The following is a 7,901-nucleotide window of genomic DNA, read 5'->3' as shown; positions in this document are numbered from 1 at the left end:
GAACCGATTTTGAAAGTAGAGGCTAATTAGAATAAATGAAAGTGCAGCTCCCCCCCCCCACCAATGTCTCATTAAGGTTTACATTTGTTAGATAAATGCTCATTTTAGGAATTAAAAATTAAGCGTTTTCAAAACAGTCTCCACAATTTCCAATTCAATATCTAATGGAAAACTTGAAATAACTTACTTTGGTTGAAAACTCAGCAATACTCAAAACAAAACCATTTCCATGCGTTTTCATTATGTTGCTTGATTTTGGCCCTCCGCATATCTTTCATCACCACTGACAAGCAAAAAGCATGTATGGTGCTACTGAGCCTGTAATAGTATTCGATTATTAGCCTTTGCCCGATCACAGATATCACTTTGGTCTTTAGCTTTGCCAAGTTTAAAGCAAAATACTTCATTTCAAGTTTTCCAGACAAGAGCTGTGCAAAGCCTTTTAAAAATCTAATTTTTTTAAATTGTCTAACGCTGCTGCACATGTAGTGATTATGTGTGTGGAATCGGGCTTGTTGAAGGGAGAAAAAAAGAAGACACAGGAGAAAGACAGGGAACCCCGTTTAGAGTTCTATAAATTGGATTATATTTGGGGGGAGGACGACCTAGCTTTGGGGAACTGTAACAATAAAAGACATCAGTACCCAGTATAATGAAACCTATGCTCTGTCTTTATCAACCAAATATAATATTCAAATTAAATAAATGTTTATTTAAATGCATGTTTATAGGCCTTACATAGTAAAAGGCTGGATTTTTTTGTCAGATGATTTTCTGAAGCCTCATTTCTCTTGGTCTGAGAAGAAGCAAGACTCTTTCATGATCAACACCTCTTTAAAAGCCTGGCCGAGGGGCACCTCAGTGGCTCAGAGGGTTCAGCATCTGACTCTTGATTTTGGCTCAGGTCATGATCTCACAGTCATGAGATCAAGCCCAGCATCAGACTCTGTCCTGGACATGCGGCCTCCTTGGGACTGTCTCTCTCTCTCTCTTTGATCCCCTTCTCCACTCCCTCTCTTTCTCTTCAAAAAAAAAAAAATAATAATAGGGGCACCTGGGTGGCTCAGTCGGTTGAGTGTCCGACTTTGGCTCAGGTCATGATCTCACGGTTCATGGGTTCGAGCCCCGCGTCGCGGTCTGTGCTAACAGCTAGCTCAGAGCCTGGAACCTATTTCAGATTCTGTATCTCCCTCCCTCTCTGACCCTCCCCCTGCTCACGCTGTAGCTCTCTCTCTCTCTCTCTCAGAAATAAAAAAATTAAAAATAAAAAAATAAAAACATTTTTAAAAATTTAAAAAAAAATAATAATTAATGAAGTTAAATTTAAAAAATAAAAATTTGGCAGAAAGGACAGAGAAGGGGGAAGAGTAAACTTAATATCAATTGGTCAGGCTACCTTCCTGGGCCTAAACTGGAGTAGGAAAAGAGAGAAATGTTGTAATAGAAATAGTCCAAATAGGATTCATTCTCCGCACATGCCATGAGCCCTGCCCCCACTTGCTTTTTTATATCATATAATAAATGTGTTTGTTTCTTTTTTAAAAAATTTTTAATGTTTTATTTACTTCTGAGAGAGAGAGGGCCAGTGTGAGCAGAGGAGGGTCAGAAAGAGAGGGAGACAGAGAATCTGAAACAGGCTCCAGGCTCTGAGCTGGCTGTCAGCACAGAGCCCATCCTGGGGCTCGAAACTTGGAACCGCGAGATCATGACCTGAGCCGAAGTCGGACACTTAACCGACTGAGCCATCCAGGTGCCCCATGTGTTTGTTTGTTTCTAAGAATACCAAGGAGATGTGAAATCCCTTAAAAGCAATATTTTTTCTTTTGTCTTATGAAAAATAATATAGACACTGAATTAAGAAATTGGTAAATACTAAATATTAGCATTTGTTTATATGCCAGTATGCGTTCAAGTTTTTTTAATAAACATAAGACTTTAAAAATTCAAGTAGCCGGGTTTAATATTAATGACAAGAAATAGCAATAATGGAAAAACTTATTCCCAAAACCATATGTATATTTCTTAACAAAAGAACTCTTTGCAGGTATAATCATTGATATCATAATTGTACTCAATAGACAATCATCAGTTAAATAGGTCTCTACAAGTGCTCATTTCTCTGATTTGATATTAAGCACCTGCTGAATGCCATACATACATCGGCGTTGGGGCGTTGGGGAGATGATGGCTAATAAAGTCCGACACCTTCCTCGTGTTTACACAGCCTCCAACACCAGACAGGAGCCAGACATCAATCAGCTATTCACATCAGTAAATATAAAATTACAGCAATTAGTGCTAAAACCTAGAGGTAGATGGTGCTACTAGAGCGCTGTTTTTCTTTTTTTTTTTTTTTAATTTTTTTTTTTAACATTTTATTTATTTCTAGGAGAGAGAGAGAGAGACAGCGTGAGCAGGGGAGGGTCAGAGAGAGAGGGAGTCACAGACCGAAACAGGCTCCAGGCTCTGAGCTGGCAGTCAGCACAGAGCCCGACGCGGGGCTCGAATCCACGATCCGCGAGATCATGACCCAAGCAAAAGTCGGACGCTCAACCGACTGAGCCACCCAGGCGCCCCTAGAGCGCTGTTTTTCTTAAACTAAAGAATTCTATATTAAAAATCTGTCTGGATGGTTGGCAATCCCAGCATTGTTGAATTCTGGCCTAGGGCAGAGATGGCTCAAATCAAAGAACCAAAATCAACATTTTACAGGCACAACATGACCAAGCAAACTAAGAGGTACCTGGTCAAAAAGGTGCCTGATTCGATTTAAATGTATTTATTCGGCGTCTAGGCCGTGCAAGGCAGTGCTTCCCAAACTTGAATGTGTATGAGAATTACTTGGGGATCTTGTTCAAATACAGACTGTGAACCTGTAGGTACGGGGGGGAGTGCCTAAGAGCGGGCTTGTCTAACAAGTTCCCGGGAGATGCCAATATTTCGGGTCTACTGATCACCCCTTAAACAGGCCAGGATCCTGAACTGGCATGACTGCTGGGTCCTCACCCCCAGCCCCCCAGCCCCATCCACACCACAAGAATAGAAAAGTAAAGTTGTGAGAAGCTCCCAGAGTTTACTCGGCTGTTTCAGACTGGTGTTTCTGGAGTGCCGGCTTTGTCCGGAGCAGGACCCAGCCCAGCAGGGTTGTGAGAAGATAGAAGAATCGATGGGATTCTGTTCCTGCCTCCCCCCAGCCATCCCCTCATCACTTTGTGGCAAACAGTGCCTGCACCCCTCTTCCGGGACATAGAGATTGGTGCAGACGTCCTCAGAAGAAAGAAAGAAAACACAGGCAAACCAACAGACCCCTGGAAGTTATTTCCATATTCCTTCTCCTTCAAACTCCAATCTAGTCATGACGGGGGCTCTCAAACTTGGCTGCATGCTGAAGTCACCTTATTCTTTAAATTCTGATATGTGCTATTTATGAGACATACTTCAAACATAAGGATATGCAAGGGTTGAGGTAAAAGAATGGAATATTGGGCAAATATTAACCGAAAGGAAGCTGACTTGGCTGTATGAATTCCAGAAAAGATAGTCTTTAAGAGCATCATTAGGAATGGAAGAGTTCCCTCACACACGACAATTGCACTCTCAGCTACAGACCCGAGGGAAAATGGTGCCCGTGTGGAACAAATGACGTAAAGTGGCCCCCGCTATCCCTACTTCCTGGTGCTTATGCCCCTGAGCAATCTTCTCCCTTTGAGTATGAGCAGGACCCACACACACTTGCTTTGAACCAACAGAATACGGCAGAGGTGATGGGATGTCACTTCTGTGACATGTTACACAAGACTAACATTTGTCGTGCTAGCAGGCTCTCCCCCACCATGCTAGGGAGTTGAGGGTGACCTCTGACTAATAGCTAGCAAGAAACGGAGGCCCTACATCTGACTGCCTGCAAGGACCAGAATCCTGCCAGCAACCGCAGGAGCTTGAAAGCAAATCCTCCCCCAGTCAAGCCCTGAGATTAGCCCATGGTCCTGTACAACTCCTTGACTGCTGGCTTGGGAGGACTTGAAGTGGAAGAGCCAGATAACCCATATGTAGACTCTCAACTTCCAGAAACTTCAAGATAACAAATGTATCTTATCCTCAACCCCTAAGTTTGGGGTAATATTGATAATTAACACAAGAGACATATATAAGAATGTCAGTGGTAAAACAAAACTATAAAAAAATCTGGAAACCAGGGAGCCTGGGTGGGTCAGTGTGTTGAGCATCTGACTCTTGATTTTGGCTCAGGTCATGATCTTATGGTTCATGAGTTTGAGCCCTGCATTAAGGTCTGCAATAATAGCAAGGAGCCTGCTTGAGATTCTCTCTCTCCCTCTCTCTCTGCCCTTCCCTGCTCTCTCTCTCTAAATAAATAAATAAATAAATTTTAAGGAAAAAAAAGAAAATCTGTAAACCAATGTGCCAAATGCCTATCAGTAGAATGTGCAAGATATTACATTCACAGCCAGATGTCAAAATAGGAATAAATCTTAAAACTATGAAACTATGTGGAAAAAAATTCCCCAAAAGATTACTGAGGCATGATACTCTTAAAGTTAAAAACCATTAAATCAACACATTTTGATGTAATTGTTTAAATAAAAAACAAAATAAATCAAAAATATTATTTATAAAGTTAAATGTATAATGTTCTGGGGGCACTTGGGTGGCTCAGTCGGTTATGCATCTAACTTCAGCTCAGGTCATGATCTCATGGTTCATGGGTTCAAGCCTCACATCAGGCTCTGTGCTGACAGCTTGCTCAGAGCCTGGAGCCTGTCTTTAGATTCTGTATCTCTCTCTCTTTCTGACCCTCCCCTGCTCATGCTCTATCTCTCTGTCTCTCTCTCAAAAATAAATAAATAAATAAACAAACAAACAATAAATAAATAAATGAAAACATTAAAAAAATAAAAAATAAAAATAATTGTATAAAGTTCTGATAAAATTAAACAAAGTTCTTACAAAGGTATACATAATCTTACCATGTGACCCAACAATCCACTCCTAGATTTTTATTCAAAAGAAATGAAAACATATATCCACATAAAAACCTATATGTGAATGTTTATAGCAGCTTTATCCATAATTACCAAGAACTAGACACAACCCCAATGTCCTCTCAGTGGCAAATGGAGAAACATACACACCTACCATAACATAGTCACAACAACTAACACAGGCAACAACCCAGGTGAATCTCAAATGCATTACACTAAGTGGAAGAAACCATAGTCAAAAGACTGCCTACCATGTGATTCCATATATGACTTTCTAGAAGAAGAACTATGGAATAAGAAACTGATCAGTGCTCGCCAGGAACCAGAGGTGAGAAGAAGATTTGACGACAAAGAGGCAAAAGGAAACTTTTAGGAGGGATGGAACTGTCATATATATACATGATTTCAGTGGTAGTTACACAACTGTAGTCATCTGTTAAATTCATAAAATTCCATACTAAAAAGGGTGAATCTTACTGCATGTAAATTATTCCTCAAATATATATATTTAAGTGCCCTTTTGACAATCTCTTGAATCAGATTCCCCCCGCCCCCCCCATCCCTTCCAGCCCTTCCAGTTCTTCCATAAAAAGAACCCAATGAAAAGTTGTGCCATTGGAAATGTTATGGTTAAAATTATTCTTGAAAACGGCCTTGAAAAGGGATTGGCGGGGGGGGGGGTCAGAGGGGGAGAAGAGAGTTTCAACAAAGTGATATATATATATATATATATAAAGGAGTAAGGAGAATGAAGGAGTAAACATTGCTTCTTTGCCTTGTTGATGGGGGATGTTTATGGTTTTACAATTATAAACCTCAATCGGCTCAAGGCAGGGAGATACTGAGTCATTTGTCCAACCACCTGCAGTACAGAGGGACCCCTCCCCAGACCAGCAGCCCTCTTTGGTCCAGATTCCCTTTGCCTTGGAATGTCTTGATAAATGGCCCATTAGCAGCCCACAAAAAGATTAAGAAACAATTTCATTTAAGAGAATGCACAGTTTAACAAAACGACCCTTGAATCAGAATGTTCTGCTTCTGCTATCTTTTATGAATGAAAGGAGCAGGGGTTTTGAGGTCACAGTCAGCCTGGCCATATTTTGTTCTTATCTCCCTATTTTCTACTCCATAATGAAATTTAAATAGCTTGCTATCGCTAAGTAAATAACTGGCGCCATAACAGCCTTCTGGAAGCTTTTAATTGTGTCAAACCAGCTCTTCAATTCTAAACATTCCTTACAACCAAATGATATTTAGAGCTTTGGGTGTCTTCTTGGCAGATGGAGATAGGCATACAAAATGGGATAAGAAGGCCGGAACTTCCCATTAATCTTGGCAGTACTCCTTTATTCAAAGATCATAAAATGCCTGAGGTAATGCCTTTAAGTTGGTGGGGGAAAGCAGGGAGGGTCTGAATGAGAAGCAGAAAGTCTGGATTTTAGTCCCTTTCAGGCTCCTGCCCAGCTCTGTGATTTGAAATAAGGCAATCAACAACCTCTTGCGACCTCATTGGCCTCCTGTGCACACCTGACGCTGTAGTCAGGGTATCGCCCCTCCATAGTCCCAAGTCAAGTGCTCCAGGAGGAAACAAACTTACCCCAAAGTTCCAGCTTTGTACAGCTCTATATCCAAAGATCGGCTTTAGTCTTACCAGTGTTCCAAGGACACGGTGGAGAAGTGTGCCCACAGGGTGGTCAAACTATGTGGCATGCAATAAAGACCCCAGGCTACTGCTGCCAGCCTACCGTAATCCAAGATGAAGAGTCACCCAAGACAAAAGTTTCCATGGTCAGGCATGACTGGCAACGCCAGGTAAAATAAACCAAACAGATGTTTTTACCTTGGAACTTCCAAGAGCCCTTGTTGGCTCTCGTGCTTCAAGACGTTCCTAGAAGGAGGGACAGAAGTATTTGACCAAGGACTCTGTTTTCCAAAGATCGATACTTGACGCTGGCATGCCTCGAAAACACTGGTCCAAATTTATGCAGCTTCGTATTCTTCATTCATTATCCCCTAAGCAGGGTGTACTGGACCCTGGCTGCAGAAGAACATCACCTGAGCCTGCTACCTGGGCCTCAGCTCTAGGTATTAGGCTTTAATTGGTCTGAGGGATGGGGTCTAGGCACAAGTATTATTTCCAGGTCTCCAGTGATTCTAATCTGCAGCGAGCTTGAAGAATCCCTTGGGGAGCATGGGAAGGTGCTTCCTCTTCTTATGCCTATAGGAGAGCATTACAAGGGGAGTACATCCCCACCCCTAGGTCAGGACTGGGGAGCAAACCCAAAGAAAAATCCATCTCTCCACCCTAAGTCAAAACCACAAGACCCAGAGCCCCTACCTACCGGGAGGATCTCCTTGGAAAATCATGAATGAGTAATGTAGCATTTTCTAGCAGTTACTTACTCAATTGGGATTCTAGCCCTAATCATCTCTCTTAAAACCCTGTGGATTTTTCCTTTCAAAATGGAAATAACTTTACTGATTTTCTGGTTGTAAATTTAATGGCTGCTCATTGTGGGGGGGGGGGAACCACATAAAAATGTAAAATAAAAAATAAACAATTGTTCTTAATCCCCGCTGCTGTGAGCATTTTGTGTTTCCCACCAGTGTTTTGCATGTTTTTAATGTTGTTTTATAATCTGGTCTTGTTACTTATCAATATTTCTTGAATGTCTTTCCATCCCAATATAAAAATAATAAAACTACACTATCATTTTTTGAAGTTTATTTTATTAATTTTAAGAGAGAGAAAGAGAGAGAGTGTGTGTGCGCGCGCGTGCAAGCAAGGTGGGGAGGGAAGGGGAGGGGAAGAGAGAGAGGGAGAGAGAATCCCAAGCAGGTTCTGAACAGTCAGCAGAGTCCAATGAGGGGCTCAAACCCACAAACAGTGAGATCATGATC

The sequence above is a fragment of the Hyaena hyaena genome, unplaced genomic scaffold (genome assembly GCF_003009895.1).
Source record: "Hyaena hyaena isolate Hyena2069 unplaced genomic scaffold, ASM300989v1 scaffold_650, whole genome shotgun sequence".
In the NCBI taxonomy this organism is placed as follows: domain Eukaryota; kingdom Metazoa; phylum Chordata; class Mammalia; order Carnivora; family Hyaenidae; genus Hyaena; species Hyaena hyaena.
The sequence above is the reverse complement of the archived record's forward strand: the minus strand, read 5'-3'. Positions refer to the sequence as shown.